This window comes from Lagenorhynchus albirostris, chromosome 5 (assembly GCF_949774975.1).
Source record: "Lagenorhynchus albirostris chromosome 5, mLagAlb1.1, whole genome shotgun sequence".
NCBI classification, from domain to species: domain Eukaryota; kingdom Metazoa; phylum Chordata; class Mammalia; order Artiodactyla; family Delphinidae; genus Lagenorhynchus; species Lagenorhynchus albirostris.
In genome coordinates, this window is record NC_083099.1 from 135,461,649 (window position 1) to 135,474,156 (window position 12,508).

The 12,508-nt window shown below is 39.4% G+C and overlaps 1 protein-coding gene across 1 annotated transcript in view; it reads right to left on the bottom strand.

Moving 5' to 3' along the window:
* Nucleotides 1-12,508, bottom strand: part of RUNX1 (RUNX family transcription factor 1) — a 243,784-nt gene that overhangs the window by 134,896 nt on the left and 96,380 nt on the right. The window lies entirely within an intron of this gene.

Sequence of the window (12,508 nt, forward strand, 5' to 3'; positions counted from 1 at the left end):
TGGGAAGGGAGCATCCCCTTCCGTGTCAGTGAGCCCACTTGCCACCTGTATATTGGGAGATTTTAAATAGAAAATACCAGGTAAAGTTAACCTTCCTTCCTCTAAAAGTGCTTTCTCTTTGACTCAGGGATTTAGTAGTAATGCAAAAGGTCTCTGAGCTCCAAAGAAATAAGAAGTTAAGTTTACTATTTCTTTTTTAATATAATTCTTCCCCAAGATGCCAAACCTTAGTATGCAAGTCTTTGAGGGCTTTTATTGTGCAGGCAATCCTGCATTTCAGAACCTGAAGAGTGTTAGTTTATGGCTTCTAAAGTTTACATTTTGATTGATAGGAACAATTAATAAACCACGAGTTATATGATTAAAGTGAAAAGACCCAATGTGACCAAGAAGAGATTGAGATATTAAATGCCTAAATATATCATTCATGATTTTTTCAAGTAGTCTCATGCCAATTTCATTTCCAGGAGAACTAAAGTAGTCATATTTTTCTTTTTTCACTGAGGAGTAATCTCTTTCAAAACCAAAAGCAAGTGAATTCTCTCAGAATTTCATACTTAACTAAAGCATTCCAGTCTCTAATTTAGGACTAAATTAGTTCTCACTAAATTGAGAAATTGGAATGAGTTTCTTCTCCCTTAAGCTTAGATACATTCTCTTAGTCTGACATATTGGTCAGGGTCTGTGCAGACAAGTTCTGTTTGTTTCCTAGTTCCTCTCCATTTTCGTACTGCTCTGCATTTGTTCTTTTCTTTCTTGGAACTTAATGCTTTTCTATCTTTGGGGATCCTTCTGGCCACATCTGTCAAAGTGCTGAACACAAATTGTTTAAATATAAGGATGGATTCAACCAATGGTGCTGGAACAACACCCACATGTCAAAAAAAAAAAAAAAAAAAGAAAAGGGATCTAGACACAGACCTTACACCCTTCACAAAAATGAACTCAAAATAAATCACACACCTAAACGTAAAACACAAAACTCTAACACTCCTAGAAGATAATGTAGTAGAAAAGCCAGATAAGCTTGGGTTCAGTGACAACTTCTTTTAGATACAACACCAAAGGTAGGTTCCATGAAAGAAATAATTGATAAGCTGGACTTTGGACTTCATTAAAATTAAAAGCTTGTGCTCTGTGAAAGACAATGTTGTGAATGAGAAGACAAGCCACAAACTGGGAGAAAATATTTGCAAAAGACACAGCTTATAAAGGACTATTATCTGAAATATACAAAGAACTCTTAAAACTCAACAATAAGAAAACCAGTAACCCAATTAAAAAATGGGCCAAAGATCTTAACAGATACCACACCAAAGAAGATATGTAGATGGCAAATAAGCGTATGAAAAGATGCTCCACATCATATATCATCAGGGAAATGTAAATTGAAACAACAGAGAGATATCACTATACCCCTATTAGAACAGCCAAAATACAGAACACTGATAACACCAAATGCTGACAAGGATGTGGAACAATAGGAACTCTCATTCATTGCTGGTGGGATTGCAAAATGGTCCAGCCAACTTTGGAAGAAAATTTAGCAGTTTTTTTAAAAAACTAAGCATATTCTTACCATGTAATCCAGCAATCTCACTCCTTGGTATTTACCCAAAGGAGTTGAAAACATATGTCTACACAAAAACATGCACACGGATTTTTATAGCAGCTTTATACATAAGTGCCAAAACATGAAAGCAATCAAGATGTCCTTCAGTAGGTGAATGGATAAATAAACTGTGGTGCACCAGACGATGGAGTATTATTCAGTACTAAAAAGAAGTGAGCTATCAAGCTACAAAAGGACATGAAAGAATCTTAAATGTATATTACTAAGTGAAAGAAGCCAATCTGAAAAGGCTACATACTGTATGATTCCAACTGTATGTCATTCTGGAAAGGTAAAACTATAGAGAGAGTTAAAAAGATCAGTGGTTGCCAGGGGTTGAGGGCAGAAAAGAGGGAGTGAGTAGGGAGAACACAAGGGATTTTTAGGTCAGTAAAAATATTTTATATGATACCATAATGGATACATGCCATTATACATTTGTCCAAATCCATAGGATGTACAACACCAAGGTGAACCTTAATGTAAACTATGGACTTTGGGTGATAATGTTGTGTCAGTGTAGTCTCGACAGTTGTAATAAATGTACCTCAGCATTGGTGGGGGAAGTTGGTAATGGGGGAGGCTATGCGTGTATGGGAGCAGAGTATATCTGGGAACTCTCTGTACCTTCCCCCTCAATTTTGCTGTGAACCTAAAACTGCTCTAAAAAATAAAGTCTTAATTAAAGAAGGTGATTATAAACCAATAATAATAAAAGAGTTGGAAACTTTGTCTTTCATTAAAATCTATAAAACAAATGCCATTATCTTTTTCTCAATATTTTTAAAATTAATTTTTATTGGAGTATAGTTGATTTACTATGTTGTGTTCATTTCTGCTGTACAACAAAGTGAATCAACTATACATATACATATAGCCACTCTTTTTTAGATTCTATTCCCATATAGGTCATTACAGAGTATTGAGTAGAGTTCCCTGTGCTATACAGGAGGTTCTTATTTGTTATCTATTTTATATATAGTAGTGTGTATATGTCAATCCCAATCTCCCACTTTATCAATACTTTTTGTATTTGATATTGTCATTTGTAATAAACTTTTATTATGTCTTTGCCTATGTCTTTTCTATGTCTATTATATAGAGTAACAAAAAGGAATAATCTTCCTATGATAACTTTTAGTCAAATAGGTTGCTGAGAATTTTCTGATGATGAAGTTTAATCTTGGTTTTGTTACTTATCTAGAAAAGTGTTGGGACCAAAGGGACTTATGTATTTTACCGGCAAAAAGAATTCTAAAGAAAACTTATATTTATCACTGTTTTTCTAGACTCAGTTCACATAGAGGCAAATTTCATATTTTAAATGTTTTCTTCACAAAAGTTTTATAGATGAAATTGATAAGCAAATCGGATGATTAATCAATGGTCATACTGTGCCAGCATTTGCTACTTTAAAAAACAAGTAAATGGTTAATGTAAGTGATAGGTGCTTTCTGTATTAGAGACTTCTAATGTATTTTTCATTACAAAGTTTATCCCAGGCAACAAAAAAATTCAAAAAACATAATTGAATTCTTTGCTAGGCTCAATAGATACCCTTTCTTATTCTAACAGCTGCTTCTGTGGGCAACAACAGAAGATGGACAAACGTTATTATTTCACAGCAGAAATGGCCACATCTGTTGGATTGCTAATTGCCAATAGCACCAGTTTGCTTTTATATTGTCCATCGATGGATTTATCTACTGCTAAAATAGACCGTTTTTTAAAAAAAAATTATTGGATTATATTATAGTTGATTTACAATGTCGTGTTAGTTTCAGGTGTAGAGCAATTCAGTTATACAGCTAAAACAGACTTTGAATTCTTCCTTTGGAGAACATAACAACCATGTGTGATATATAGCAAAGATACATATTCATGGAGAGAATTTGCCCTGGCAAGCCAAAGTACCCCTGCCATGTCAGAATGGGAGGAGAAACAGGGGTGCCCTAGTCCCAGTCTTGAGCACCTTAAGCAAACAGCACTTGGAGCCAGCCTTCCAGGCTCCAGCCTCCCAGAAAGTTACCAAAGAGCATAAGCACCAAGAATCATCTCCCAAGACAGGGGTTACTAGAAACTGCCTGAAACTTCCTACCCAGGGAGTCTAGACATATCTGCAAAAACAAGAGCCTGTGGAAGCAGGGTTGCTCACTAGCTTCTGCTTGGCTGGTTTGGAAAACTCTGGAACATTTCCAGTTCTGAGATCTTTGCATCACTTTGTTTCCAGGTTTTGTTTTGTTCCTTCCTCTCAGACAAGGTCTTTCAGGTTAGCCTAACAATTGTGCAATCTATAACCAGCTATGCCTCTCCCATTCATACTTGCTTTTGTTTTTCATTTAAAAGAGGAATCAACAGCCAACCACCCATTTATTGATCTGCAACAAAGAGACTGAGATGTTTCACCCTCATAACTTTTCTGGATTCTTTTCTGTGTCAAAAAAAAAAAGTGTTAGCTTCTTCTGGTCCACTGTCAACCCCTACTGCTTTTGCTTTGCAAGTCCATCCAATGGGTGGCACGAGTTGAGAAATAATGCCAGAAAGTGGTTCCTGAGAATCTCATGGAATGGAAACTTTCCAATGGGAAAGAGAAACATTAATGACTTATGAGACAAATTAATAATGGCAGTGCCCACATAAACCACAGCCCAGAATTCTTGGGCCATAAGTAAAGTGTTGCTTGTGGCACGTCAAGTGGTAACTACTCACTGGTTCTTTAGTGTCCCAGTTACATGGTTTCTGTTAGTCATGAAAATCTGGAATTTCTCAAGCCAAGTTCTAAACACACAGAAAATAATAAATGGCACATAAAAGGAATAATTATCTTCATGATTTTTAAACTCAGTGCTTTGATAGCACCCTGCCCATGTTCCTATATAGAGAAGTGCAGGAGAATATACTCACATATGTACACATCCTCTAACACAAACATAGATGAAAAAGAACAGTTTGGGTCCAATTTAGTCCTAAATCCTAAATCAGAGTTGAGGAAAGAGATGAGTCAACTACAATTTAGTTTTGTTTTAGGAGCAAGAGGCTTGTGAGCACTTCAGAAGTCTCACCATTAGTCAATTACACTTAGCCTTGAACTTTTCCCCTTTTCAAATGAAGTAAGATGATGCTTCACCTACAACTTTCATAAGGAAGTGTAGGAACTTTCTGGTTCTTTAAAGAGTGATAATTAGTAGGTGTCTCTTCCACTGGGCTTAGAAACCTTTGATCTGTGCTTCTGGCTCCTCCAAAATATATTTGCCTTCTTCAACTCAAAATCAAAGAAATGCAAACCTAGCTTTCCTTCTTGATGAGAGCAATGACTCAGCACTATTCAGACAGCAGTACAGAGAGGTGGAGATGTCTGATCCTGCCCTGGAGGGATGGCTGTGGCTACCAGTGCATTGGAGATGCCAAGAAATGGCCCTTCCTCAGGTCTCTCTTTTCTAAATATCTTGGCTGAGGGTTATTCTGTCCCCTTCTCTAAGCTTAATCATTTAATCAACATATGAACAACCAAAGCATCCTTCTGACAAGTCTTCATCCAGAATTGTGCCAATTCCTATGTTCACTCTGGTGTCCAGGAGTCAATCTGGCTCCTTTTACCCTCTGTGCCTCCAGCGGGTCTCAGACAAGAGTGACAAGTTGCTAAGGATGCACACTATTCTGCCTCTGAGGGAAGCAGATCTGTTTACCTGACCTTGGTCTAAATAAATATATATAGAGAGAAAGATCACTGAACTGGGAGTTAAGATCCACTTTCTCCTCCTGACTCTGCCACTAACTAGGAGTGAGACATGGGGAAATTTCCTCTTTGGGACTCAGTCTCTGCATCTTTAAAAGCAAGGCTATCCAATGATACCCATGAACCCGAACTGTGCACCATCTATGTTAACCCCTTCTCTTTCAGAGCAGTCTTAAGCAATACATTGTTTTGTACCCCCATGTGTTTTAGAATAAGAGAAATAGGTAAACTGAACACAATGGCACTCTTTGAGGGAGAAAGCTGAGGTTGACTGTGGAAGGTGCCTATCATGGAAAAAGAGGGAGCTGGTGATTTCCTGCTGATGTTGACCATATTCTCAGACACCAATACCAAGTTTCCCTTCCCCTCATCCTGGAATTTCAGCCTCTCTGTTCCTGCAGCAACTCCCGGGACTTCTCCCAAATATTCTATGTGAATAGCTATCTACTCTTCTATATGGGTTCAGATTCATGCCTAGTTCAACATATCCTGAGCAAGATATCTGACTTTACTATACAGAGAGTCTGAAAATGAGACACAAAGACCTACCCAAACATAAGTCCAAAGAAACATGCTTTACTTTGTGATTTTTACCATAATCTACCAATTGGTCTTTCAAAACTCTCATCTTTTCATGTATGACATGTTAAGACTCTTACTAAAAAGCTCTCTTAAATGTCAGCCAATATACTCTGCAGGAAATATTTTACCTCTATTCATCCACATTCTTTTTGAAGGTCATTTTACTAAAGCTAGACATCTGAAAGATGAAGGTATAAAATCTAATTTCTTAATAGTATGGAAGGCTAATAATAGTTTTATTGTTTGATGTTTAACTATAGATGATGATTTGATGATTTCTTTTTCTTTCTTCTCTCTTTTTTTTTGAAGTTCAGTGGATTATTTAACGAGAGACATATGCAGCAAGTTAAAGCTTGCAAGCTTACTTCATCTTGGTAATGCAGAAAACTCCTTAAACTGTGGATTTTCTTTCAGAGGGCACTCTGAATCATGCAAAATAGGATCTGATTTCTCAAGGAAAATTAGTAAACAATGAAGAAAAATGTACCTTCAAATTTTATGAGCTCATCACCCACTTGTCCCTGTAACCCAATCCAGGGTTGAATTAATGAGATTCAAATACCAGAGATGTTATGGTAGTGGGATGTTTAAAATCATTCCCTTGAGGCACCCCACCTATATTGGGGTGGACTTCTGTGTTTCTGAGGATGGGAGTGGACCCAAGTTCCAGTGGTTCGATCATTAAGCTAGGTGATCTTCTATAGGTTATTTATATTGCAGTTTTCCAAGATTTATAAGACTGTATCATCTTTGGACTTGCCCTAATGCAATCAAGCAAAAAATTCATGTTCAACTACTTATACATTGATGGCTGTGTCTGGTAAGATTGTCTACCAGTGTCACTGTGCAGAATTTTCACGGTCTATTGGCCCACTGTGTGGATTTCATAGTCACTTGACAATCATTCACCAGATGCCTCAAGGAGCTTCCTTCACTCTGCTCCGAGTCAGGTAAGTATCCATTATTACTCTCAGAGCTATTCTTGATGGTGCTTAATTGATATTTCCATTAGTCTGATGAATACAAATGGCAATAAATGCCGGAATTGGCCACAACTTGAGTACAAGGCACCCTTTGCATCCACATGGGAGGGTGAGCAGGGTTTTAAGGCAGAGTGGTGAGGACAATTAGCAGGGTTAATGGACCCTTTCCAGCGATGAGATGACACCAGCTGCCCTTCTGTTGCTTGCATTCAGTGCACACTTAAGTCTGTTTTTTTCTGTGTAGCAAATCACACTCTTTTGGACCCAGGAGGGTCCATTCATTGATAGTATAACTCTGTTACTGAGGTAAAACAGTGGGACAGCAAGTGGGCTGGAAGCCTCAGGTCAGGTTGGAGGATGGTTTCCTTCCTCCCTCTAATGGATGGTCACATCAAGCATGGACCCGGAAGTTCCTCAAAGCTGTCATGACTGCCCCCTGTCCTGAGTTCAGAGCTCCAAGTAAGTCTGGTCAGCTTTTAACCCTCTTTCCTCAGCCTGTGTCGGCACATTGTACTTCTCCAAGTAATTGGGAAGCACAAATGGAAAAGGTCCACAGGGGCCCATCAATCATGTCATCAGGATCAGTTTCTGCAGAAAACAACCACGACTGTTCAAATGAAAATAGACTAATTTCACTCTGACTCTTCTACTGTTCTTAGTTTTATGACCAGGTTTCCACACTGGGTGGAAAAATACAAACAACTGCCCAGGAACTAAACACAGAAAAGAATCTGTTTTGAGGACAATTTCCCCCCTTAACTTCTCTGCTGTATTGACAAGATGGACCCCATGGAGGCTCCAACAGGAACCCCACAATGGACCTTAGGCCCAGTGCAGCACACAGCATGTAAAACACGGATGTTTAAAGCGTAAGAATCATCTTGAATATCTTCCTGGCAGAGTACTCACATGAATCTCCAGTCTGCCAGTTGTTACACCAAAGAGAGATAAGGGGACCAGCTAATCAAGATCCATTTTACTTAATAAGGAAGAGAGGAATGATTATAGAAAGCCAGTGGGGTTATGGGGAGAGAACATGGAACCAGGTCCCAGTGTCGGTCCAAGTATTAGACCACATGATCTTCCATATGTTATTTATGTTGATGTTTTCCCACCCCTTTAAGCAGGCTCAGAGATTTATAAGATTGTGCCTTTGGGCTTGCTCTAATGAACTCAAGTAAAAATCGCATATTGATTTACTTGTACATCAACAACTGGGTCTAGTAAAACTTCTAACCCTCCAAGTCCATTGTATACAAATGCGTTCAAGCCAAATACAATATTTTCACTTCTAGTCACTTGATAAGGATGTTGGTAGATTTGCCTAAATAGTGCATTTACTTATATAATACCTTTTCTCTTTTCCCCCAATACTTTCTTTTTTTCCTTTTGTAGTCAAGGAGGAAGAGGGAAGGAGATTAAGGAAATTATTTCATGTGCTTACTACACCCTCCCAACAATTTTCTTATTCTTTGAGAGTCTCAGCCTTACTGAATAAAGAGAGTTTCCTTGAATTACATAGTGATCAGGGAAAAATTGTGTAGAAGAAAATCATATAACACTTCTCCTTTTCTTGAGCAGTTCTTCTGAAAGTTTAGGCGGGGAGAGTATTCTTCTGGATTGGTGAGTATTTGGGTGCACAAGCATGCCAGCACATGAATTTGTCATTAAGTATTATGTTACTTTGGGTGTTTAGCCTAATATGAATGCTAGTTTCTTCAAGCATGAAGTTCATTTGGCTAACTTGATCCTCCCAGTTCAAATGACCAGTATGGAGGGAAAGGGTTAGAAGGTCCATGCTGCACTGGGAATGTTAGAATTGGGAAGAATTTGGTCTGCATTTACATGACTAGAGAATATACTAACCATCATAATCATGTTGTGGCTGTAAGAGAATTATTTTATTTTCAGTAATATCAGTGGCTAAGTGAGCATTTTGAGATTAAATCTATAACTCTAATATCTTCTCTGGCTAATGTTCATCAATCAGCTAAGAGCTAATTATATTAGCAACGTAATAGGTAGGTTCAGGGTTAACACTTCCACTCTCAAATGAATTGTTTGTTTAACAGGTGACTTCTGACTTATTTGGGAACTGTTATAACATCAAAGCCTGGCTTATGAGGCTTGGCAAATGATGCATTGTATTTGAGTGTAATCTTTTGTTTCCAGTTACTTTTAAATTACCTCTTTTGATACCTAAGATTAATAATGAGTACAGTTAAATAAAGCATTTCATTGAGAACAGGCATGACAATATAGATATTATAAAGACATGTAATTTGCCAGAAAATATTGGTTGAGTATCAGCTATGTGCCAGCCATACAGTGCTGAACATTTATTGATCACTCATGGACATTAGTTGTAATATATGTATAATCTGTAATTTCAGGTAGACTGAAATATCCTAAATACATAAAATACAGGAAAACATATTCTAGAGTTTTTTCTTTTTCAAGGGGAAAACAGTTCAATGATCATACAGATGGAAGCAAGTCCATTTCTCTGTGATTAGAAATAAGCTCGAGCTTGCCTAGTGGGCAGGTAACCCACCTTCCCTACCTCCTTTGAGTGCACTTTCCTTTCCCCAGTTCTTTGCCAGAAACCTCACAAAAGTGCTCCCACCTTCCACCTCCACATTTTCACCATCTCCTCACTGCCCAGCCCAGCAACGTACTTTTTGCTCCACTGCTCTCCTGAAATTGCTTTCTCAAATGTCACCAGGGTCAACAGTTTCAATTCTTCCCCTCTAGATTTCTCTGCAACACCCTTGACAACACCTTCCTTGAAATGTCCTCTGCCCTTGTCCTTGGCACTGTAGCAGCCGGGAGTTTTCTCCACCCCTTTGACACTTCCTTCCATCTTCTTTGCTCTCGCCCCCGATGGAAGCCTTCTTTAAGGCTTTCTTTTCCCTCTGTGCACACACTTTCTTGTAGAACTTGGGTACTTCCTGAACTTCAACTACTGTATGTATATATGAAAGTGACGATTGAAAATCTTTCTCCAGACTTGCCTTCTTCAACTCCAGTCCTATGTCTCCATCTGTTAGCTGGATAGCTCATCTCTTGAGGAGCTTTGGTACTCAACGTATCCCAAAGAAACTCATTGACTTCTTCTCTCTAATGATCTCCTCTGCCAGATGTTCTGGTTTGGACGTGGCACTCTGTTCTCCCAGTCGCCCATGTAATCATAGACGCGGGTCCTCCCACTCCGTTGGTTGTCCAGTCCTGTCAGTCCTCCTCTCACTGTGTCTAGTGATATGTCTCACCCCTTGGGTTGTCCCACCATCACCTCCACCCAGGGCCTCATGTGTTACCTCTCTGAACTGGTCTCCCCAACTCCAGTCCTTTCCCACCCTACAATGTGCTCCTGTCTTACGAAATCTCTAGGCTAATCTTTCCAAAGAAATTATACCACTGTGACATTTCTCTCTACAAAAATACTTTATTGAGTTCTGACTCCTAAACTCATGTTTTTAGCCTTTTCTCTGCTCTTCCTAAAACAGGTGACCCTGTCCTTCAAACCCAGTGGACATGGCGATGGTCCAAATCACACACGACATTCCTCTCTCTGCTCCTTTGTCTGTGCTCTTCCAGCTGCTTGGAATACCCTCCTTCACACATCCCTGCCCTTGTCATCCTTCTAGTCCCAGTTCTGTTGTCACATTTTCCACAAAGCTTGTGGTGATGTTCTGAAAATTAGAATGAAGCTTTTTACTTTTCCATAGCTTAGCTTGATGAATGTGCTACAGATACCAACGTTGTCGGGGATGTCATATCATACAGCAACACATGATTGACAAATCAACATAGGAAATGGCTGCTGAGAGCAGAGATTTATTTACCAAAGGATCCAGCTCTACGAGCTGAGTGTACGAGAGTCTCTCTGGCCAGGGTCATCTGGTGACAGGCAGACATGGGTGGCAGTCAGAAAAGAGTTTGGGTGGTGACATCCCAGCTGTCTACAGACTCTCCCAGTCATCTCAAAGGGACCAGTGAGCCCCACAGGACTCTACAGAGTGGACATCACATGACTCCCGAGCTCCAGAGGAGAGACAAGCTCTTCCACCTTCAGGTTCACCCATATGCACTGCACTTGGTCCTCCCTCAGTCTGTAATCAATTACTTATTCCCACCTTGACCAAGCTAATGCATCTTCTAGAGACCGGCTTAGGGAGTACCTCCTCTGTGGTCTCCCTTGGACTCATGGTCTCTCCTCGGACCACACATGGTCAATCATATATGAGTACCTCAATTGGCCTGATTTCTATACTCCCTATTTTACATGTGTCATCTCTCCAAATAGAATACAAAATTTCTGAATGGGAGACTGAATTCTATTCATTATGACAACACTTAACATATTCTTTTGGTCATAATTGGGATTTAATAAATGTTAGTTGAGAAAAACATTGTAGAATAAAGTTTCAGATTCTCTGGACCACCATCACTCCCAGATATTTTGACATGTGTCCCATAGAAATATGTATCTGTCAACCTACCACTCAGATTGATGAGTTCTTATAGGCTTCTAGTAGGGCAGCTTTTAGAATAAAGACATCCACCCACATGTACCCTCTCAATTGAATGGTTGAATAATCTCAAACTTTTTAATGTAAATACAAGTAAATATGCTGAAACTTCACTTATTTCCTGAAAATGGAAATCCTTTGCATTATAAGTCACTCTGTCTTATTTTTTCAAGTTTTTCCCCTGATGTGTTTATAAAGGTGTCCTTTAGGAGACAGGAATCCACCCTTATCTCTCTGGTGGTATGAACTCTTTGGCAGAAGCCCTCTATATTGTGGTAAGTGATACATGACTCCTTAATTTTCTCCACAGAAGTTTTTATCTTCCTCCCTGCATTCCCCTCAGGGGCCTGTCTACTGTCTGAAGGGACCAACAATTGTAGTGCACAGAAACATGCTCACGTTCAAGCCTTTCCCAGAAGCCTTTCCTCCAGGGTCCTTATAAAATTTCTTGCAGAGAAGGTGGCCCTAGGCTCACGTTTGGAAAGTAATTGTCAGGCTGTGGGAGGTTATGGGATCGAACGTCCAACACCTCAGAGCCAGGTCTCTGTGGGCAGTTCATCTCCTCTGCTAACGGACACCCAAGACCTCGACTCCGACACGAAGTCACTCTCCTCACACGAGATCTCGTTTAATGCTCCTTCTTATATCCAGCTTGTCACCAGCCTCATCGCTCCCACCAGATGTTCATTGGAAAGGATCCTTTTTTGTTTTCAAAATGAAGGTCAGTATTTCATCTTTAGATTTAGAATGATTATCTATTTTAAAAATTCATTTTTCCTATAAATTAAAAAGGGGGTTATAAGCAAAACCAGGACAACAAGACCTTTTCAACAATGGCCTCAGACACAGCTGATGTGGTCTCATGTTCCCTTGCGAGGCCAGGCCAGAGCCTCGTGCAAGAGAATCAAGCCTTCTAAGCTCCACCTCAATCGAGAGAGACTTTCATTTTGTTCATCTGAACTCACCCACGAAAATAGTTTTAAAAGGCTGCTTTCTAGAAAGGAATGGACTTTCTATGGGAGCCCATTAGGAATGGGAGAATTTCTCAGAGGAGGTCCCAAGG